At 38.1% G+C, this 25,273-nt stretch overlaps 2 non-coding genes across 2 annotated transcripts; both read right to left on the bottom strand.

Moving 5' to 3' along the window:
- Positions 1-16,294: 16,294 nt before the first annotated feature.
- Positions 16,295-16,401, bottom strand: LOC145123002 (small nucleolar RNA R71). The gene has a single exon (XR_013714883.1). It is a non-coding gene; the product is annotated as a small nucleolar RNA R71 (small nucleolar RNA).
- An 8,406-nt stretch (positions 16,402-24,807) lies between these two features.
- LOC145123001 (small nucleolar RNA R71) lies at positions 24,808-24,914 on the bottom strand. The gene has a single exon (XR_013714882.1). It is a non-coding gene; the product is annotated as a small nucleolar RNA R71 (small nucleolar RNA).
- Positions 24,915-25,273: the final 359 nt, after the last annotated feature.

Below are 25,273 nucleotides of genomic sequence, written 5' to 3'. Positions count from 1 at the left end.
CCAATGCGTTTTCGTGCAATCAATGCATAACCAACTCATAGGCAACAAATCATATCTCTAGGTTTGAAGACTTATATGATATTACCGTCTCACGATCACTCGAGATAGATTCCATGAAGTGATACAAGTGAGCGTGGGTTGAATCCAATACTCAGAACTTATGAGCACTCATGAGTGCTGTAGCCCCGCTTTGTCTAACATCTTAGACCTCTACAAGCCAACCCATGACAGTCTTGATTCATATCTACTTCCAACATATGACCGACTGTGGAGAGTTTGAATAATATGATATAAACCATAACATAATTATTCTGGAAGTCAAAACATGCAAAAAGAAATAATAGTAAACGATTGACAAGAGATAGCAACACTTTACTCATAAATAACAGCTTTTATTTATCATCAAATGTCAATTACATTTTACAAATTTCAAGATTATCTAACTACTAAAACTAATATCATCCTTCAGCCCTATGCTCCGAGCATGCTGGAGATGCTTAGCCCGAGTCAGTCCCTTCGTGAGGGGATCTGCAGGGTTCTCATCCGATGATACCCTCTTTGCCACAAGGATTCCTTCTTCTATTCGATGTCTGATGAAGTGATATTTTCTGTCAATGTGTCTGGATCTCCCATGATCTCTTGGTTCCTTGGCTAAGGCAACCGCACTATTGCTGTCACAGAAAATCTCCATTGGCTCCTTTATAGCTGGTACAACTCCAAGGTCTCCGATGAAGTTCTTTAGCCATATAGCCTCCTTTGCTGCCTCGCTTGCTGCTATATACTCTGATTCACAAGTGGAATCAGCCACTGTCTACTGCTTGGAACTTTTCCAAGTAATTGCCCCTCCGCTTAGAGTAAAGACCCAGCCCAACTGAGAGCGGAAATTATCCCTGTCAGTCTGAAAGCTAGCATCACTGTACCCTACAACTCTCAAGTCCTCACTGCCACCGAGGGTAAGGACCCAATCCTTAGTCCTCCGTAGGTACTTGAGGATATTCTTTACCGCAGTCCAGTGTGCCTTTCCAGGGTTCCCCTGATACCTGCTAACCATGCTCAAAGCAAAGGCTACATCAGGTCGAGTACACGTCATAGCATACATGATCGATCCTACAGCTGAAGCATAAGGTATTCGACTCATTTATGCTATCTCAGCCTCAGTACTAGGGCTTTGTGTCTTACTCAATTTGGCGTTACTCTGGATGGGTAACTCTCCTTTCTTGAAGTTATGCATGTTGAACCTTTTCAACACTTTGTCCACATAGGTGCTTTGACTAAGTCCAATTAGTCTTTTACTCCTGTTTCTCAAAATCCTTATCCCTAGGATATAGGCAGCTTCTCCAAGGTCCTTCATAGCGAAACACTTCCCAAGCCAGGACTTTACTTCCTGCAGGGTTGGGATGTCATTTCCTATGAGTAGTATGCCATCCACATACAGTACCAAAAAGCTGACTATACTCCCACTAGCCTTGATATAGACACAAGATTCATCTTCACTCCTTGAAAATCCAAATTCTTTGACTTTCTCATCAAAGCAAAGATTCCATCTGCGAGGTGCCTATTTTAATCCATAAATGGATTTCTCGAGCTTACACACTCTACTGGGGTACTCTGTACTGACAAAACCCTCTGGCTGAACCATGTAAACATCTTCAGCCAACTTTCCATTAAGGAAAGCGGTTTTGACATCCATTTTCCATATTTCATAATCATGAAATGCAGCAATGGCTAACAGAACCCTAATAGACTTAATCTTGGCCACTGGTGAAAAGGTCTCGTCATAATCAACTCCCGGAGTTTGAGAATAACCCTTTGCAACCTGTCGTGCCTTATAAGTGTGTACATTACCATCCATGTCGGTCTTCTTCTTGAAGATCCATTTGCACCCAACTATCTTACGATCAGGTACATTGTCAACCAAGTTCCAAACTTGATTGTCATACATGGACTGTATCTCGCTATCCATAGCCTCTTTCCATTTAGCAGCCTCAGGGCCTGCCATGGCTTCCGTGTAGCTGTTAGGCTCATCCATATTTACCAGTGTGTTATCACTGATAAGTGTCTCACCTTCTGCAGTAATATGAAAACCATAATAATGCTCAGGTGCATTCCTAACTCTGGTGGAACGCCTCAGAGGTATAGATTCTTCAGTCGGCTCAACAGGAGTTTCCTCCTCAGGTTGAGGGCTAGGGTTTGAGGTTCCTTCACCACTTGACTCTTGAATTTCCTCAAGTTCAATTTGCCTCCCACTGTCTCCTTGGCTCATGAATTCTCTCTCTCGAAAGAATCCTCTTCTTGCTACAAAGACCACATTATTACTGGGTCTGTAGAAGATGTAACCAAAGGATTTCTATGGGTAGCCGATGAAAATACACCTTTCGCTTCGGGGTTCGAGCTTATCGTGAGTCTCGCGTCTCACGAAAGCCTCGCAACCCCAAATCTTGATGTGGTCTAGATTGGGAACTTTTCCAGTCCACACCTGGTGAGGTGTTTTAGCAACCTTCTTTGTAGGGACTAGATTAAGGATATGGGAGGCAGTCTCTAAGGCATACCCCCAAAATGAGATTGGTAGCGAAGCTCGACTCATCATGGAACGAACCATGTCCAACAAGGTCCGATTGCGCCTCTCAGCTACACCATTCAACTGTGGTGTCCTAGGAGGTTTCAATTGTGAGACAATCCCACATTCCTTAAGATAGTCAAGGAACTCAGTACTAAGATACTCACCACCACGATCGGATCGAAGCATCTTAATGTTCCTGCCCAACTGATTCTCCACTTCTTGCTTAAACTCTTTGAATTTCTCAAAGGTTTCCGAGTTATGCTTGATTAGGTAGACATATCCATATCTACTAAAATCATCAGTAAAAGTCACATAGAACCGATTAGCATCTCTTGTGGCGGTTCTGAAGGGTCCACACACATCCGTATGTATGAGGTCCAACAAACCTTCACCCCTAGCACAAGTGCCAGTAAAAGGTGACTTTGTCATTTTACCAAGCAAACAAGATTCACAACTATCATCTGACTTTAGGTCAAATGACTCCAAGACTCCATCCTTTTGGAGTTGGCCTATGCGTTTCTTGCTTATATTCACATTTTCCTAAAATAACTAAGATTGGGAATTCAATAAAGTTTAGTTACTTTAGTATTATCATTATACTTTTAATGAGAATTTATAAGTCCTTGTCCTACCCGTTCGGCTAACGACCCTCCACCGATCAAGGAAGCGGTGGGTGAGAGTGGACACCCATTAAGTTGCCATTTTATAGGCAACAACCTTATACCCCCCTTATCGACCGGCTTCGTGAATGAGGCGTACTAGCGGTAAGACGACTTGATCTTATACATATATAAATATTATTAAACTTATAATATTATAAAGTATAAGGGTTGAATTTTAACTTTTAAAATTCTAGGGGTTGGAACTAAAGTTTTTAATATGACTTTACATGTTCCAAAACTTGAGGGAAAGTTTTGTAAACTTTCAAAACTTTTCATTTCTCATAACTTATGAGTTAATGGTTATTAAAAATGAAGACTCTTCATTTTTTGTAACGTATGTGTTCTTTTAATGGTTATTTATAAATGTGACTTTTGGTTATCCATAACTTAAGAACTAGTTATGGACTCCATTAAAACACATAAAGATCAAGAATTAATCTAATCAATTATTAGCACATAATTTCTATGATCTTCTAAACTCATATGTTTATGAATGTTCATATCAAAAATTTCAAGAATCGTAAAAACATATACAAAACTTGAAATTTTGATACGAGCTTTTGATCAAAACTACGATTTTTCAAGTTTTTTTTTTTTTTTTTTTTTTTTTTTTTGCATCAAGTATCAAATAAACAAACCAGGCTCTGATACCACTGATGGGTTTTCAGCATTCTAACACTCCTATGGTGTACATGCAACCCTAGAAACCTTGGATCTATGTTTGACTAAGATACATGCAAATAATTATTTTTCCAAGGTTCTTATCCTAACTAGCATGACATGGGGTACTTGAATCAAATAAAACTAGTAGAATTACTTACCTTGTAGTAGTAGTTGATTGCTTGGAGTTTGAGAGCCTAGCACCAATAATGTGGATACCTCAAATGGAAGTCACAAATCACCACAAACTTGGAAACTTGAGAGAATAGTCACAAACTTCTTGAAATCGGCCCTCTTAGTTTACACACATCAACTAGTGCAATTTCAAGAACCAAAGCCTCCTTTATATAGTGTGGTGGATTAGGGTTACATCCATGTAAACCCTAATACCCATGTCTTTTCATTTCCATGAGATCCATGGGTTAAAGCTCCATGGAGTATCCATGGACTTTCCATGCAAGCCTAGCCCATTCCAAATAAGCATTAGCCCACACTATATAAATACAAGAGCCCATATTTAATTAGTCATACTTTTGATCTCTAAATTAATTCTAGATTAATTATAGATCAATACTAATTAAATAATATGATTTTATATTAATATATTAGGACTTATAATATATTAATAAATCATAACTTATACTATTCTCAAACGATTATCCATAAATTGTTCGGGTGAAGTGCAACCCAAATGGACCATGCCGGGTCGGGTCAAGTACATACCAAATATAGTTATGGACTTAGACATTATATCCAACAAATGGACCATGCCGGGTCGGGTCAAGTACATACCAAATATAGTTATGGACTTAGACATTAATCCAACAGTCTCCCACTTGGATAAGTCTAAAACTATTATTGAGTATGACTTCAAAAACCAACTGGCAATCATAGCTCTTAAAGACGCTGTCGAACTCTGATCTTGTCAATGAACTCTGACCTTTGTCAATGACTTGTCCATTAGATAAGGGATCATATATTCCTCCATTCTAGATATCATATGGACTGAGACATGGATTATCAATCATTGTCTCTGTCCATTTGTTGTTTCCCGATTTCCGATTTATGATGACTGACTGATTGAACAAATCAAATCAGTCCTGGCTTGGCCAAGCACTCACATGTGTCATCACTAAATCATCGAGGGGCCCACAGATATCGCTTTTATCTCGAAGGTAAAAGGAATGGATAAACTTCGACTGATATGGCTTGTTCTACTACTCGTTGAATCATACACAAAGGCACGTTTTATAACATCGAGTTACCGAATGCGTTTTCGTGCAATCAATGTACAACCAACTCATAGTAACAACTCATATCTCTAGGTTTGAAGAATATAAGATATTATCATCTCATGATCACTCGTGATAAAATCCATGAAGTGATTCAAATGAGTGCGGGTTGAATCCAGTACTCAGAACTTATGAGCACTCATGAGTGTTGTAGCACAACTTTGTCCGCCAACTTGGACCTCTACAAGCCAACCCATGACAGTCTTGATTCATATCTACTTCCAACATATGCCCGACTGTGGATGGTTTGAATAACTTAGTCATTCTGGAAGAATAACCTAGTTATTATGGAAGTCAAAACATGCAAAGTGAAACACAAGAATAAATGAATCTAATACGGTATCAAAACCTATGAATATAAATAAAACACTTTTTATTTATCACCATACTGATTACTCATTATTCATTGTTTCGGTTTTATCAACTTTATACTTGAATTAAAACACTAGTTGTCCCATGCTCCAAGCAAGTACACTATGTTTTTCAAAACAATAGCTTTGCCATACACCAAGTATGCACTCTATGTTTTTCTATGATCCTTACTTTGTGAAATAAACCAATTGAACATAATTTCAATGATTCTAATTTCACACTCCCAAATCCTTATCGAAAAATGTGAGAATTTCAAATTCCTATCATTTATCGAAATCTGTTTAGATTTTAAACTTATATGCACTGACCCTCTTGTAATGAATATGTACAAAGTCACAAAGACTTGTCAACAGTCATTATAAGGTATTCCAATGGAGATCCACTCCATGGAAACTAAGTCTCATATTCAAAGTACATTGCTTTGAATATGCTTCTTGCATTAAGTTTTCTAATCTTACACAGATAACTTCCACCTATGGAGACAAATCCATATTCTCATTTTGACTATCACTTCTGAACAAGAGATGCCTCTTTTCAGAATATGTCAATATGGTCTTTCCAGAATTAGCACTATACTTCCAACTGTCCCTGAGCAACCAATCTTTGGTAAACCTTAGATTGTCCTCGACAATTGCTTAATCATTTTAGTCATATCCAATTCTAGACCTTTTCCCTTCTTAATGCCTCTGGGCATTTGGAAAATTTAGAAAGGACAAATATTATAGCACATGCAATCGATCCTGTACCCAAAGCAAATGGGACACGATTCATGATGTCTCACATAAAGACATGATTCTAGACCAGTCTTTTGCTACAATATTTTTATTTGCCATGTTTTCAAAATTTGATTATGAAGAGGGATGCCGTAATCATAATCGAATTTTGAGAACGCAATATATAGATATATTCTTGACTAAAGATGATTAAGGTCTCAATCTAAGCCTTTAGAACTGAAATGAAGTATATCCTCTCCCTTAATTATAGCAAAACAACTTTTTCAACCCCTGCAACTTAACGAATTGAAACTTTTGTTTTCTATAATTAACATTGCTAACTTGCAATACTTATCATAATTATCATGCTCCCACTAACATGATGATTATTAGCATAACACTTATGCTCCCACTAGCTTTGACATGTATCCAGAAAACAGCTGGACTTCTAGAAGTCAATAATTTATTGACTTTCTTACCAAAGTTCAGATTTCTGATACGAGATTGCTTTGATAAGACTTTATCAAAATCATACACCTTTTCTCAGATAGCTCACATGTGTGTCTAAACAATTTCAGAACTATGAAAAGGGATGCCGTAATCATAGTCTCAATTGTTTAGACCTTTGCCATTTCTCATAAGTCCATGTTAGTGTGCCGGTTAACCATGCACGCTCCACTAACGACTTTGAGAACTGCAAATATCATAGTTGCTATCTTCTTAAAATCTACTTAGTGAAAGTGTTTCCTCACCATCATTTTCATGAGTCGGAGAGAAACCTTGTGACACTTAGATTTTATGGTATATGTGTTCTTATCCATGTGAATTTGTCAAAACCATAGACAAAAGACAAGGTTAGTGACAAATTCAAACTCATATGGATTGAACTTGTGCAATCTTAACTACAGAGCCTGCCATTGCTTCCAAGTCGTTATGCAAACAATTGAGAACATGTAGAACTCAAATGTATAGCCAAATTTACTGGAATAGGCACAGAAATGTCAACACGATAGGTTATAAACCTCTAGTCGTGTGCTAGTGATGAAATACAGGTTTTATTCTTGATTAGTTCTTGAAACTATTTCAGGATCTTTTAGACTCCCACTGTCTCCTTGACCTATTAGACTTTCTTTCCAAATATTCAAGAGATAGTGTGGATTCTAATCAAGACAAACACTTAACACAATTGGCCTAAGTTGGTCTCTGTTTTATCCAAAACACCACAACTTACCAAATTCAAATGTACAAGAGTAGAAAACCTTTTACTCTTACATTTCACTAGTGTTAATAAACCTTCTTTAAGATGTGTCACTCAAGTTACATTTGTGGTGGCTTGATCAGTGCACAAGAATGTGTACTCGATCCCTTAGTCCTTTACTTGACTCACACATCCATGTGAACAAGTAATTAGTCTTAATTTTCCAATGCTTGAAAGTTCTCATTCATCATACTATACAACTTGCATGATTCCAAGTTTCTATCCAACTGAAACTTGGGTGATGAGAATCTTTCCTTATTTGGAAAATTTAGACACTACCACAAATGAAAGAATCAAATTCATATTTCCACTCTTGCTATTAATGGAATCATATAAGCAACAATTTTTTTCCTTTTCACAAATGCCATTGTAAGGATATTTTAAAATAAATAAAATCAAAATTTTTTTTCTTTTATTTTAAAAACTTTGCGGAAAAACTATCCTTACAGTGAAAAAGAACATGAAAAACTTTGTTGTTATCTATTCCTAAGCAATATATCATAACTCCTAAGCAACAACTCAAAATTCTGATCACAGAACCATGCGATCGAGATCCATCTTCGCGATCAGAATCAACATATACTTCCTTTAAGTTTCTTCACTTTTCTTTGATTCTTAAAACATCAACACGTGACCCAGTCACATTATGTAACAAGAATCTCAGAATAGAAACTTAACAGAGTTAGATAGTGGACTTTACCTGAAGTAGAGTCAATCTTCTTGACTTGATCAACCTTATGATCTTTCAGGTAAATAGGCTGCTTCGCAATCAATGCCCCTTCGTTTGGCAAGAGAAACATAGGGACTCTTTGGGAATGGTACATGGGACTATCGCAGACTTAGCATTTCTCTTTACCATTTGGTCAACCTAGTTAACTGTGGTCAATCCCTTTCCTTGGGAAGAGAAGGCTTTTCTAGATATCCAATGTTACAATTGTCAATGTCCATGGTAGTTTGGGAAGTTGATCTACTAATCAAATTTGCTCTCCCAGTGCTCCAAATTATTGCTGATTAAGCAGCACCAAGCAAATAGATAAGATCATTAAGGGTCATGTCATAGTCTGTTTCATAGTAGTCCTAAAGGAATTCACTATGTGACTTAGAAAGTGATTGAACCACGAACTTTCTCAAGAGTTTGACATCCAACTCTCCCGTCTTGTCAATATGTGACTTCATCTCCAAGATGCGATCACACATAGACCTTTCTTGCCAATAAGGCTTGAGTGACCTTGAACTTGTGGGTTAGGGAGAATAATTGGAGGAGGTGGAGGAAGTGAAGTTCCAAGAGATTTAGGAGGATCATAGATGTCTGAAACAGACATCTTTTTGGGAGATATTCAAGATAGTTGATCTAAAGTCCTTAATATAACACCCAATATGAAATATTAAGGCTAGGACCCAACAAACTATTTTATAACTTGGAAGAGGGATGCCGTAATCCAAGCTATAAAATATTTGAAGGTAGGTGAATGACGATTCACCAATTTCCACCAAGATAAACGAAATGTATTATTAGGTTTTAATTGGTTTTGAAACTCCTAGATTCTTTTGAGATTCATTGAACTTTTCAAAGGCATGTTTCAATCTCGAGTGTGCCCTTCAGGTTTTGTGACTGGGATGCCGAGGATCACAAAACAAGGTGTGAATAACCATGCAAATTACTTGGTACCCTTAATATTTACCCCTCAATCGATGTGCCGGTTAACCACACACGCTCCACCGATACTATGATAAACATTAAGTTACCCTTTGCCTACCTTGTTAAATCAAGCTAGTGTGCCGGTTAACCACACACGCTCCACTAACTGACTTAAGCAAAGTGCAAAGTGTAATTTCATGGGTTAGCACCAAATTCACATTTTCCTAAGTAACTAAGATTGGGTATTATTAAGAGTTTAGTTACTTAGTATTTATCATTAATACTTTTAATGAAGGGAGAATTATAGTCCTTGTCCTACCCATTCAGCTAACGACCCTCCACCGGTCAAGGAAGCGGTGGGTGAGAGTGGACACCCATTAAACTGCCATTTTATAGGCAGTAACCTTATACCCCCCTTATAGACCGGCTTCGTGAATGAGGCCTACTAATGGTAAGACGACTTTACTCTTATACATATATATATATATATATATATATATATATATATATATATATATAAAAATCTTATCAACTTATAATATTATAAAGTATAAGGGTTGAATTTTAACTTTTAAAATTCTAAGGGCTTAACTTGGAATTAAAGGATTCATAAGTGAAAACTTTACAAATTCCAAAACTTGAGGGCAAGTTTTTGAAACTATTCAAAACTTTTCATTTCATAACTTATGAGTTTAATGGTTCATTAAAATGAAGACTCTTCATTTTTTATGTAACCTCTTATTCTTTAATAACACTTTTAAAGAAGTGACCCTTAAACATCCATAACTTGAGGACAAGTTATGGAGTCATAATACTATTTAATGAAAAAGACTCTTCATTTTTTTATGTAACCTATGACACTTTTATGAGTTTTAAGATTCATAAATGTGACCTTTTATGTAACTTGAGGACAAGTTACAAAAACACATTTTATGAACTACCTCTAGATTAATTAGGATTGAAAACAACTAAAACACAAATTTTTTTTCCATTAATCTAAAGTAACTCATAAATCAAGGAAACATAAACACTTTTGGTAATCCATAACTTATGGAGTTAAATGCTTGTTTTATGATGAAACTTTTCATGTTCCATAACTTAAGAATAAGTTATGGAATTCTTTAAAACATTAACACCAAATTTTGTAACTCCATAAAAACTTTGAATCAATTTTTTTAAAACCTTTTCATATCCATAACTTATGGAGGTTTCAAAACACTTAAGATCACAACTTAAAAAAAACTTTTGAGCTCCAAAATTTTATGACAAAATTTGTAACTCCTTAAAACATTTAGATCAAACTTTTAAAACTAATAAAATAATCATATCATTTTATCTTTTACTAAATTTGACCTAATTCAACTCATATAGCTAATGATTCAAATTTTACAAATAATTAGTTTTTCACAAAACAAGTAATTATCTTAAAATTTGACAAACTTCATGTTTTTTTTTTCTTTTTTTTTTTCAACTTTAAAAATCAAATATTTGCATGAATATAACAGAAAACAACCCATGGCTCTGATACCACTGTTGGGTTTTGAGCATTCTAACACTCCTATGGTGTACATGCAACCCTATAAACCTTGGATCTATGTTTTCTCTATTATACATGCAAATATTAAATATTCCAAGGTTTCATCCTAACTAGCATATTATGAAGCACCTATACTACAAAGTTCAAGTTAGATGACATACCTTTTGATGTAGCTTGATGTCTTCAAGCTTTAAGAGCTTAGCCCCAATAGTGTGGAAGCCTCAAGTGGAATCACAAATCACCAAAACACATTGGAAAACCTTTAGAGAATATGGATACTTGGCTCACACTATGAAATCGGTTATTGCCCTCTTTAGTGTATCCACACTAGCCACTAGCCTAATTTCATGAACCATAAGACCCTTTATATAGTGTGGAGGATTAGGGTTAAACCCTAATACCCACGACCTTTCATTTCCTAGGATCCATGGGTTAAAGCTCCATGGACTATCCATGAAGACTTAGCCCAACCTAAATGAACTTGGCCCACTACACACACACACACACACACACACACACATATATATATATATATATATATATATATATATATATATATATATATATATATATCTAAGAGTCCATATTTAATTAGTTCCTTTTGATCACTTAATTAATTATAAATTAATTCTTGATCAATACTAATTAAATAATATGATTATATATTAATATATTAGAACTTATAATATATTAATATAAATCATAAATATACTATTCTGAAAAGACTATCCATATAAATTGTGTCGGTGAAGTGCAACCCAAATGGACCATGCCGGGTCGGGTCAAGTACATACCAAATATAGTTATGGACTTAGACATTAATCCAACAGTCTCGTGCGGCTTCAGCTGCCGCGATGCATAGGCTATCACTCGTCCTCTCTGCATGAGGACTGCCCCCAAACCTGTGATGAATGCATCACAGAATACTACAAAATCCTCAACTCCCTCAGGGAGTGTCAGCACTGGCGCCTCGCATAAACACTGCCGGAGGGTCTCAAACGCCCTCTGCTGCTCGGGGCCCCACCGAAAATTCACCCCCTTCCTCGTTAGACGAGTGAGGGATACTGCGATCTTGGAGAAGTCTCGAATAAATCTCCGGTAATACCCTGCTAGCCCCAGAAAACTCCTGATGTCCGAGGGATACCTCGGCACCTCCCACTGCATAACTGCCTCGATCTTGGCCGGATCGACCAAAATCCTATCCTGGTTAACGAGGTGCCCCAGGAACTGGACCTCTCGTAACCAAAACTCGCACTTCGAGAACTTGGCATACAACCGTTCTCGTCTCAGAACCTCCAACAGCTCCCTGAGGTGCTCCTCGTGCTGCTCTCGGGTCTTGGAATACACCAAGATATCTGATATTGCCATATTTATACATGTTTTTTGGCAATATTTATTTACAATTCTATTAATATTTTGGTTATTTGCATAGAATAATGGTACTTATGAGTTTAAATTGTTATTTTGCAGCCAAACAGAAGCATCTTCGAAGATAGGGACTGAAATTGACAGAATATGGAACTTTGGAGGATTGAAGGAAAGAAGAACGGAAAATCACCCAAAAGACGTACTCACGACGTGAATAATTCATGATTCACGACGTGAGTCGAGAATTCTAGAAGATATGCATGCGGGTGGAAGAGTCCTTGCCGAACACGGTTATCTAATATTCACGACGTGAATCCTTATGGTTCACGACGTGAACTCGGGAAATCAGAATACTATAAATTCCCTTGCCCATTAGGATTTGAGAGACTTTTTGGTTGATTAGAGGGTTTCCAGAAGGCGATTTTTAGCAGAAGAAAGGTCCTGGAAAAAGGTTTTCAACACCAAAAGAGTGAAGGTCCATAATTTGATTCACTTATTTGATACTTATGAACATGTTTCTTTATACTTTGATTTGTGTTAGTGTGTTAGTTTGTAACGCCCCGATTCCAGGTATGGATCTAAATAAAAGGTTAATTGGTTTAATGTCCTACTCGACGAGTTGGTTGCCCTACTCGTCGAGTAGCAGCGGGGTTGGAACGCGTATGTAGTGACCTACTCGACGAGTCCACTAAGGTTGACTCGACGAGTAGGAGCTGGCAGATGAAACCCTAAATCCCGGGGTTTTGCACCCTATTTAAGGAATGATAAGCCTCCTTTGGCCTCTTTGCAGTCATTTGAGAGCTCAGAAAACCCTAATACGTGTGTGTGTGTGTGCCCATTGTGTGTTTGAAGCTTGAAGAGAGGATCCTTGGAGGGGGAAAGCTTAGAGGAGAAGGAGATTGGAGCAAGTAGAGTGTGGGAATCAACTCTTATCTCAGTTATCATCTTCTGGAGGTAACCAAATCGCCTTTTCTTTGTGAATCTATTCTATTGGTTGAGTTTTAGGGTTTTTGATGAGATATTAAGTTGGAAAGATGAGCTATGGGCTAGATCTGAGGTTGTAACTTCAGATCTGGACCCTCCTTGGATTCTATAAGCATAAAGTCTCAGTTTTGGTCATGATTAAGGTCCCTCTTGAGCATGAAGTTCCATTAAGAACTTAAAATAGGCATTTAGAGCCTTTATAGCCATGCATGCACGTAAATTTTGCAACTTTACGTGATAAGCATGCCCTAGAAGCTTCGATCTGTGATTTGGAGCCGCTGCATGGATCAAAACAAGTCTGTATGGAAAAAGGACTGAATGGACTTGGCGAGTCGCAAGGTTGACTCGGCGAGTCACATGAAGATGGCCGTGGACTCGACGAGTTGGATGAACAACTCGGCGAGTCCGATGAAGATTACCATAAAACTCGGCGAGTTGAAGAACAACTCGGCGAGTCGGATGAGTTTTCCCCAAGTTATGAATGTGTGTGTGTCCGTCGTGTGCAAAAAGGAAAACTAGACGGGTAGCCTTAGAGTGGGTCGAGAATCGGGGAAACTCGACGAGTCACCTCGATGACTCGACGAGTGGGATAGTGCTTCAAGGAACTCGACGAGTAGCTGAGGGTACTCGGCGAGTAAGGTCAACATGGACTGTTGACCCTCACTGAGGACTTTGACTTTGACCAGGGGTTGACAAGTGGGTTATGGAGTACCTTATAAGGTTAAGGACTTATGAGTATATTGTGCTATGGTATTAGGTGGTGGAGCCTATGCCAAGTGATTCGAGATTTGGGTTTTATCTTCCGGGTCGACATTTGCGAGGTGAGTTATCCTCACTATACTAAGGGGTCTAAGGCACCAAGGCCGACCCATTGGATATGTTATCCTAGCAGTGTTAGATGTTGGGTATGAGTTAGTGTTGCATGCTAGTGGTTATGCCAGTTAGGTAGATCTGTAGGACTACCTGTGATGTTATATGATTATTGCATGCTCAGTGGTTATGTTATGTTATGTGATTGTTATATGGAATGGGTTGAGGTTGTACTGCTTCGTGCGGTAGCCAACAAACCCTGGGAGCATTCCAGTTACGGGCTAAGGGAGACTCGTACTGTGGGCTCGGGAGCATTCCAGTTACGGGCTAAGGGAGACTCGTACTGTGGGCTCGGGAGCATTCCAGTTACGGGCTGAGGGAGACTCGTACTATGGGCTCGGGGGTATTACAGTCTATAGGGCTGTGGACCCGTTATGTGCTGTTCTGTTCAGTTTTGCTATGATATGTTATTGCTGACATGGTTATGTGGACTGTATGTGTATCGGTATTTTGGGGGTAACTCACTAAGCTTTCGGGCTTACAGTTTCAGTTTATTGTTTCAGGTACATCAGGGGATCGTGGCAAGGCGAAGGCATGATCGTACAACTCCTCCTGTTATGTTTATGTTTCTGGGAGTACTCTGATAGAATGTATTTTGAGAACAAAGTTGTAATGTTTTGATGAACTTGACATGTTTTGAAAGTTTAAATTTGTTCGAAATTTTTGGGTGTTACATAGTTGCTATTATGAGCAGCTGAATCTAGCTACTCTTGTTTAGCTAGATGAAGCTTCTAACTTATGAATAGCTTAATTTTACATGGATTTATTTAGTTGGTAAATTGCTTGTGTTTGGTTTATAATTACCTAGCATGCTTATGGTTGTTTCTTTAGTTGCTTGATTCCATGTTCTGTGTAGCTTAGTGACCATTAACTGTATGAACTTGTTTACCTAATGATTTAGTGAACATTAAATTGTTAGAGCTAGGATTGACCAATCTTAGTTAGTAATTAAAGTAAATAACTTAGCTGTGTTAGAGAACGTAGATTATGACTATAATTGCGTTTATATAATAAATTATACATAGCATATTCATATTCATAATTGGTTATGTGTTTAATTATGTGTGACCATACATAGTTTTACATGAATTAATTGATTATTGGTAAAATTAGACTTAAATTACTAATATAATTAAAACCAACTTGATAATCCATAATTATTAGCTAGCCATAAGGACGAAGTGGATTCGAACTAAACAAGAGTGCTTTTACTTATTGATTGAATTTGAGCTAAGTTCGTCTGATCTGGTAAAATCAGATAAAACCCTTTTTAAACTTGTTAATAATTAGGTTAATTTGATAGCAAGTAGATTAATTAGTAACACCGTTACCTGTGATCGATACCCGACTTACCCAAGCTATACTATAATCTGACTAGGTACACTGCCTATAGGTGCATAGTTGGTCTAAGTTTGTTAGGTTATAAATATTAAAATTAGTGGGTACTTTTGTGCACATCAAGTTTTTGGCGCCGTTGCCGGGGAACGGATTAGTTTATTGTTTATTTATTTGCTTTAGATTAATCGATCCTTTTTGTGGGGTAAAACCTGCAAAGAGTTATTTTTCCAGTTTCAGTTTTTTTTCTGGCATTATAGAACTCACGACGTGAGTATTACAGTATTCACGACGTGAATTCTGTGATCCTCTTTTTCTTTGTTTTTAATTTGTTTTTCTCTTTTAGTTCAGTTTTACGTTTTTTTTATTTTATTTGTTTTGCAGGAGTTGATGACCAGAGGATCCAACACACCTTTGGTGCCACCACTGGAAGATCCAGAGTCTACGCTGCACAAAAAGGAAAATAAGAAGTCGCCTTTACAAGAACTGAAATCAGCCTTTTCAAGGAAGTCAGGAAAGAAAACGGGAGAATCGAGTTCAGCCTCAAAGAGCATGTTTGAAGTCTTCGATCAAAATCCTAATCCACACGAGACCGAGTACGAATCAGAAACAGAATTTGGAATTTATACGAGTGAACATGAGAACGAGCCGGAGAACGAAATGGCAAACATTGATGAGATGGCCATGGGGGATTACAAGAAGCGCATTCGAGATGATGTGGGGCCGGGTTTAGTACATCCTACGATTCCTGCCAATGCCACATTCGAGTTGAAGGGACATATCCTTACTGCACTCAAGGATATCCCATTCTATGGGAAGGATCATGAGGATGCTTTCAAGCATTTAGACGAGGTCAATGATATTGCGGATTATTTTAATACTCCTAATATCCCAAGGGAGACAGCTTTGTTAAGGATGTTACCAGTCACTTTCAAAGGAGCGGCAAAAGACTGGTTGAAGGCTCTACCATCTGGTACAATCACCACATGGGCCCAATTGCGTGAGAAATTTCTAGATCAGTTTTGCCCACCCTCCAAAATCTCTAAACTCAAGAAGGCGATTGCCAACTTTGAGCAAAATCTGGGGGAGTCATTATACGAGGCATGAGAGCGCTACAAGGGGTTGTTAAGGAATTGTCCTCAACATGACCTAAATATTCAGCAAGAAATGTCAATATTCTATGATGGAGTGAATGTCATGACTAGACAACTCCTTGATTCACAAGGACCACTAACAAAGAAGAACCCAATTCAGGCCAAGGAGCTGACTGAAGAATTTGCAAAGCACTCTCGTGAGTATCATAACCAAGGGCGTGATGGAAAAAAGGGCAGTGGAGGTGCACAAACCGAAGAGATGGCTACTGTGATGGAAATGCTTAACACTATGGATAGGAGATTGACCCAAATGGACCAATCAATTCATGCAATTCGAGTTGGTTGCGAGAGATGTAGTGGCCCGCATTTGACAAAGGATTGCAATATGGATGAATATGGAAACAAGAAAGCTCAAGTTTGCTATTCAAGTGGGGACAAATACGATGAAGACTGGAGGAAACCGAAGAAAGAGTGGCTGCCTTACGATGAATACAAGAAGCAAAAGGAAGAAAAATATAGACAAACTGGCAGAGGGTTCTACCAAAGAGAGCAACCACTAGTCGAGAAGAAATCAGAATTAGAGACCATGTTGATGAAATTTATGGAAGCTTCAGAAAAAAGACATGATGCTACTGACACTGCGATCGAAGAGCAAAGAGCTATAATGAAGAATCATCATGCAATGATGATAGATCAGCAGGCATTAATAAAAAATCAGCAAGCCTCCATCAATAACCTTGAAGTACAACTTGGTCAACTTACCACTTTTGTTAATGAGAAGATGTTCCCGAAAAATCCTGAAAATAAGACTCAATCTCACGTAATGGCCATAGATACTGAAGAAGAGGCGATTTCTGAGTTCCTAGAAGCCTTAGAAGTGGAGCCACAGCAGCCCGATCCAAAGCCAAAGAAGCCGAAGCTCGAAATTGAAGAATCTGCTGGAATACCCAGTTCAAGTCGTGAGCCCGCTATGCTCACGTCATGGTCTCGGTCTGAACAGAAAAAATCAGTATCTGTTCCAGCTTATAAACCACATTTGCCATTCCCGTCTAGAGCTAATCTCAGTCCACTAGAGAGAGAACATCTGGAGTTTATCAAGCAATTGAAGGGTATTCCTATCAATACTCCTTTTATTGATTCACTTGCAAAAGTTCCAGAATATGCTAAGTTCCTACAAGACTTGTTAGACACTCGTCAGCAATTAAAGGAGAATTCTAAGGTGATTCTAAGTGAGCAAAGCTCAAAAGCTGTGTTGGGAGAGATACCTAAGAAGATGGGGGATCCTGGACGACTCACTCTCCCATGTGAGTTTGGGAATAATATGAAGGTTTATGCTTTAGCCGATTCTGGGGCTAGCATAAATTTGATGCCTTATTCGTTTTATCAAAAACTGAATATTCAGAAGTTGAAGGCTACAAAGATGACTATTCACATGGCGAACCGTTAAGTGACACAGCCCCGGGGCATTGTGGAAGATATTCTCGTGAAAACTGGGAAATTTGTTTTTCCAATAGACTTTGTGGTTTTGGATATGAAAGAAGATCCCAATGTACCAATTATTCTTGGTCGCCCGTTACTTAACACTGCTGGAGCTCTGGTTGATATATGCGAGTCCAAGCTCACCTTGAGAGTTGGGGATGAGAAGGAAATTTTTGGAATAGAAGATGGTTTCCAAGGGAGTCATGCTCAAGAAGAGGTTTTCAACATAGATGAAGAGAATGAACTTGAAGAATTAGAGAAGCTCATGGAAGAAGAAATCAAAACAATTCAACAAGTTAAAAGAACAAAACCGAGAGCATCTGTTCCATTTTTAGTTGAAGTCATTGCCTACACGAATCCAACTTCTTGGGTAAGCAAGGAAGATGATGAGATGTCGAGTGATGAAGAGGAGGTTACTTCAAAAGTCACAAGTCCATTGGTGAAAGAAGAGAAGGATACTATGGAGCTTAAAAATGATGGAAAATTGAAGATTCAAGGGATCAAACGCAAGTTCGATGGAGACGAAGTCAAAGTTAAAAAGGAGAATTCTAAAAAGGCATATATTCGTCGAGTGCAAGCTTACAAGAGGCGTTTCAAGGAGCAAAAGATCCTGGTGGTGGACTCTTCTGACGAGTCGACGTAGGAGGCACGGAGTCCGGCTCAAGACTCCTAAAAAAGAAGCACTTCTCGGGAGGCAACCCTAGTTTGGTTTGCGTTTTTTTTCTTTTTCTTTTTAGTTTTTGCATTTTAGTTTTAGAAACATAGATCATATCATCCAACTCACTTTATTCATAATTAAACACTGAGTGTGGGGTCCCTAAAAATGAAGTGGTAATAATTAAGAATTTAGTTACTAGACAAACCTGGATAAAAAAATAATAAATTGTCATACAGTATTCACGACGTGAATCAGTATGATTCACGACGTGAGTTCTGAATGAACTGGACAGTATATCGTTGATACATATCAGCCCATTTTCTATTAAACTAAATGGCCCAAGACTAATCCATTTCTGATGAAGAATGAATGGCCCAAAAATAAGCCCAGTCAGAACGCACGACGTGAATCCTTAAGGATTCACGACGTGAACAGTAACAAACACGGGACCACAGATTAAAGAACACAGAATCCCTTTAACCAACTCATTCTTTATTCCCACGAAGTGAACACGAAATCTGGTCCCCCTTGCTCCGATTTTGTCCGACATACACACCATTTTCATTTTTGCTTACGTAATCTTTCGATCTAAGGTAATACTTCTTTATTCTCATGTCTAATTCTTCTTTAATAATTGAAACTTAGGGTTAGGGTTTGTATTTAGTTGAAATGTCGAAAATTTTCCCTACAAATACAGTAATAGCCTTGGAATGTTGACGATTTGTGGTTGGAATTGGCATATGAGTAAACCCCATTGCATTTTTGACCTGATTTGCGTCCTGATATTAGCGATTCTGGTTGCTGTGTTACGAACTCACGACGTGAATCTTAAAGGATTCACGACGTGAATCCTGGGACTTGATAACTTCATTTCTGTTAATCTCTAATCTGTTGGGTTATTTCTTTTGGCTGTGTTTACTGTTTATTTTTACAGGAATGGGTCCCAGAAGAGAAGTTCCAACCGGGGTTTCTAGTCTCCACCCGTTTTACGTCTTTCCAACGAATATGTCACGGGATATATATATATATATATATATATATATATATATATATATATATATATATATATATATATATATATATATATATATATATATATATATATATATATATATACGCGTTGGAACAACCGGCTAGGATGGTTGTACAACCGGGAGATTGTTGTTGCACCCACTATTGAATGGGCACGTTTGAGGGAGGTCGGGCTTATGGATAGGCTGTCCCCGTTTCTTACTAAAATTTTTATTGGAGATGGTTTTTCATTCACTTGCTCGGGATGGCTCAATCTTTTCCGTGTCCAAGAGCGGGTCTATAAGGAGTTGTATGTGGAGTTTTTCGCCACAGTGACATTCCACGAGAATTTCCAAGATCCCCGTTATCCGCAAGCACTGGTATTTCGTCTTGGGGGGAGTACCGGGAATGTAGCCCCGTGGAGTTTTCGTGGAGGGTTGGGATTTATAATCCCGAAGAGGCAATGACTCCCGAGTGTGACATGTTTTTGAGGGAGGCAGCTCGGGGGTATGCTGATGGTGTTACTGGTTATGATTTTTGGCATTCTATTGCATCCGGGATATTTAATTCCGGGGTGTCCCCCGAAAGTAGCATTCGATCTCCTATCCACCGAGTACTACATCGCTTGATCACTTTCTCCATTAATCACAGAAGGCATTGGGACAAGGTAACAAAGCAGAATCTCTTCTTTTTATGGTGCATCTTGCAGCCGGGAGTGTGTTGCAACATTCCCTTTTTTTTAGCACGCTTCTTGGTTGGCTCTGCTGCCAGTTCTCGCCCCGGGAGCCCTATTTGTGGAGGGCAGTTCATTACCCATTTGGCCCGATCATTAGGGTTGCTTGTTCCTGGTATCATTCGTTCCATGACTTGCATGGATGGACACGAGTTTAGTATGGGTTATTTGGAGACCATGCGGGTGGTCCAAAATTATGGAACTCATTGGGGTATTTTGGGGTCGGATGATGAGGATGGTGGTGAGCAGCAGGGTGATCAACCTGCACCACAACCAAGGCCGAGGAGAAGGAATGTTAGAGGAAGAGGAGAGAGAGGGCAGTCGGTGCATACACCCGCACCCATGGTAGGATCACATATTGGGGATGATATGGCTGGGTATTTCGATAAGCTCTCTTTGAGTGTTAACTGGATTGGAGGGACTATGGAGAACATGGTTCGGCATTTCCATGTGGAGCAGCCTCCTCACCTAGGGTATCATTACCCAATTTGCCCGAGGTGGACGAAGTATCATGGACAAGGAGGAGATGGGGCAGGCACTAGTGGAGCTCGGGATGAGGAGGAGGATGATTGATCGCTAGTTGTTTTTATTTATTTTAGTTTTTAGTTTTTATTTTGTTTGGTTGTGATTTGTTGGTTTGAAAACTTTGTATGGATTGTTAAACACTTGGATTACTATTATGTTACTTTTGTTTTCTTTTGGATGTTTGAACTACAGCTTCCTAAGGAGTCTTAGGAAGGGAGTAAAGTCAAGGGTTGTGAAAGTTTAGTCAAGAGTGTTACGAGTCTAGAGTTAAGAGTCGAGACCCACAATTAAAAATAAGTGTGGGGTGAGTCGAGAGAGAGGATGAAATTAGCAAGGAGTCATACAACTTTCGCATTCAAAAGTGTTTTTAGTAATTTGGATATTGGAGTGGGATGCTAAAAGTAATAAGAAGAATGGGCAGTTTCGTTTTTCAATTGCCCAGTTTTAACGACGTGAGCCCCTACTATTCACGTCGTGAGTTGGGTTCCAAGAGATTTATGAATCCGCATTCCTGCAAATTCATGTCGTGAGTCTATCTTTTCACGCCGTGAATTTTCCACTATCACCAAAAATCGGTGTTTTATGACGAGCATTCTGTCTATTTCCTCTACTATACACATTTTGAAGACTTACACCATTCTTATGGGAGATTGAAGTTTCGATTCATTGTTTTCGCTTGTGGGCTTACTTACATCTTTCGAGAGGACAAGTCCAAGTTCTTTTCTAGATGAAATTCAATATTCGAGATGCACATGTCCACTACACATTTGGAGTTCGCTCTTGCCACTTCTATCCCAGGGGAGTCTGTTCCTTTTTCTCCCTTTATTGCTTTTAATTTATTTTGTGCATACAATGAGGGAATTGTATGTAATAAGTGTGGGGTAGGGGGTAGAAAACGTAAATTACTAGATAAGTAAATTGCTAGATAATTTAGTAAATTTTAAAAATTTTAAAATTTTTACTAATTGGATCTAGTAGTAATAATTTGAACTTAAGTTGTTAGTGTTGCATTGGGATGATCTGATGAGAGCTCAAATGTTTAGTTGAGCCAATACACGTTATAGTGCATTTGTGGCTTCCCTTTATTCTAGTGAAACCATGGGACAAAAACACAATCTCGCTTAGTTTGAGGGATGCGATATGTTTAGCAGCCTAAACCTGAAATGTATGCAGGAAAGCTATACCTTAACCAATAAGGGTTGAAGTTAAGCGCCCCTGCTTAAGCATGTAGGTTTTTGAGTGATATAAAAAAGTGAGATACATGTAAAAAAAGAGAGAAATTACCAAAAGTAAAGAAATTGAAGAATTTTGGAGCATAAAAGTATCAAAGTTTGAAGGTCAAAAGATCAAAATTCTAAAAGTTGAAAGTTGAAGATGCCAAAAATCATGAAAGAAGTGAATTCAAAGAAATCAAAGATCAAGCATCAAAGAAAAGAAGAATTCAAGAGCTCCAAGATGTGGTATCTTCTAAAAAGTTGTAATTCTCTAGTTTATGTATGTTTGGGTAGCTTTACAAAAATACTTTGAGGTTAAGTAGGATTTCTGGGGATGGATTCGGAGGGTTGCATAAAATGAGCATTGTTCAAAAGAAGTGGGCAAGTGTTTATGAGGATTGTGAGTATTTAGAATTGAGGGGGGTTACTTAGGAAAAATTTTAGACACAAATGCATGCGTTGAGGTCTTGGCATAATGGTTGAGTTTGAGTTGGATCGTTCTATGTGATATTGGTGATGAAGGTTTGATTTAATAATTAAATTTGCTTGAGGGCAAGCAAAGAACAAGTGTGGGGTATTTTGATATTTCCATATTTATACATGTTTTTAGGCAATATTTATTTACAATTCTATTAATATTTTGGTTATTTGCATAGAATAATGGTACTTATGAGTTTAAATTGTTATTTTGCAGCCAAACAGAAGCATCTTCGAAGATAGGGACTGAAATTGACAGAATATGGAACTTTGGAGGATTGAAGGAAAGAAGAACGGAAAATCACCCAAAAGACGTACTCACGACGTGAACAATTCATGATTCACGACGTGAGTCGAGAATTCTATAAGATATGCATGCGGGTGGAAGAGTCCTTGCCGAACACGGTTATCTAATATTCACGACGTGAATCCTTATGGTTCATGACGTGAACTCGGGAAATCAGAATACTATAAATTCCCTTGCCCATTACGATTTGAGAGACTTTTTGGCTGATTAGAGGGTTTCCAGAAGACGATTTTTAGCAGAGGAAAGGTCCTGGAAAAAGGTTTTCAACACCAAAAGAGTGAAGGTCCATAATTTGGTTCACTTATTTGATACTTATGAACATGTTTCCTTATACTTTGATTTGTGTTAGTGTGTTAGTTGCTATTATGAGCAGCTGAATCTAGCTACTCTTGTTTAGCTAGATGAAGCTTCTAACTTATGAATAGCTTAATTTTACATGGATTTATTTAGTTGGTAAATTGCTTGTGTTTGGTTTATAATTACCTAGCATGCTTATGGTTGTTTCTTTAGTTGCTTGATTCCATGTTCTGTGTAGCTTAGTGACCATTAACTGTATGAACTTGTTTACCTAATGATTTAGTGAACATTAAATTGTTAGAGCTAGGATTGACCAATCTTAGTTAGTAATTAAAGTAAATAACTTAGCTGTGTTAGAGAACGTAGATTATGACTATAATTGCGTTTATATAATAAATTATACATAGCATATTCATATTCATAATTGGTTATGTGTTTAATTGTGTGTGACCATACATAGTTTTACATGAATTAATTAATTATTGGTAAAATTAGACTAAAATTACTAATATAATTAAAACCAACTTGATAATCCATAATTATTAGCTAGCCATAAGGACGAAGTGGATTCGAACTAAACAAGAGTGCTTTTACTTATTGATTGAATTTGAGCTAAGTTCGTCTGATCTGGTAAAATCAGATAAAACCCTTTTTAAACTTGTTAATAATTAGGTTAATTTGATAGCAAGTAGATTAATTAGTAACACCGTTACCTGTGATCGATACCCGACTTACCCAAGCTATACTATAATCTGACTAGGTACACTGCCTATAGGTGCATAGTTGGTCTAAGTTTGTTAGGTTATAAATATTAAAATTAGTGGGTACTTTTGTGCACATCAAGTTTTTGGCGCCGTTGCCGGGGAACGGATTAGTTTATTGTTTATTTATTTGCTTTAGATTAATCGATCCTTTTTGTGGGGTAAAACCTGCAAAGAGTTATTTTTCCAGTTTCAGTTTTTTTTTCTGGCATTATAGAACTCACGACGTGAGTATTACAGTATTCACGACGTGAATTCTGTGATCCTCTTTTTCTTTGTTTTTAATTTGTTTTTCTCTTTTAGTTCAGTTTTACGTTTTTTTTATTTTATTTGTTTTGCAGGAGTTGATGACCAGAGGATCCAACACACCTTTGGTGCCACCACTGGAAGATCCAGAGTCTACGCTGCACAAAAAGGAAAATAAGAAGTCGCCTTTACAAGAACTGAAATCAGCCTTTTCAAGGAAGTCAGGAAAGAAAACGGGAGAATCGAGTTCAGCCTCAAAGAGCATGTTTGAAGTCTTCGATCAAAATCCTAATCCACACGAGACCGAGTACGAATCAGAAACAGAATTTGGAATTTATACGAGTGAACATGAGAACGAGCCGGAGAACGAAATGGCAAACATTGATGAGATGGCCATGGGGGATTACAAGAAGCGCATTCGAGATGATGTGGGGCCGGGTTTAGTACATCCTACGATTCCTGCCAATGCCACATTCGAGTTGAAGGGACATATCCTTACTGCACTCAAGGATATCCCATTCTATGGGAAGGATCATGAGGATGCTTTCAAGCATTTAGACGAGGTCAATGATATTGCGGATTATTTTAATACTCCTAATATCCCAAGGGAGACAGCTTTGTTAAGGATGTTACCAGTCACTTTCAAAGGAGCGGCAAAAGACTGGTTGAAGGCTCTACCATCTGGTACAATCACCACATGGGCCCAATTGCGTGAGAAATTTCTAGATCAGTTTTGCCCACCCTCCAAAATCTCTAAACTCAAGAAGGCGATTGCCAACTTTGAGCAAAATCTGGGGGAGTCATTATACGAGGCATGAGAGCGCTACAAGGGGTTGTTAAGGAATTGTCCTCAACATGACCTAAATATTCAGCAAGAAATGTCAATATTCTATGATGGAGTGAATGTCATGACTAGACAACTCCTTGATTCACAAGGACCACTAACAAAGAAGAACCCAATTCAGGCCAAGGAGCTGACTGAAGAATTTGCAAAGCACTCTCGTGAGTATCATAACCAAGGGCGTGATGGAAAAAAGGGCAGTGGAGGTGTACAAACCGAAGAGATGGCTACTGTGATGGAAATGCTTAACACTATGGATAGGAGATTGACCCAAATGGACCAATCAATTCATGCAATTCGAGTTGGTTGCGAGAGATGTAGTGGCCCGCATTTGACAAAGGATTGCAATATGGATGAATATGGAAACAAGAAAGCTCAAG

The sequence above is a fragment of the Lactuca virosa genome, chromosome 6 (assembly GCF_052849685.1).
Source record: "Lactuca virosa cultivar CGN04683 chromosome 6, Lactuca_virosa_CGN04683_v6, whole genome shotgun sequence".
NCBI lineage: Eukaryota > Viridiplantae > Streptophyta > Magnoliopsida > Asterales > Asteraceae > Lactuca > Lactuca virosa.
The sequence above is the reverse complement of the archived record's forward strand: the minus strand, read 5'-3'. Positions and strand labels throughout refer to the sequence as shown.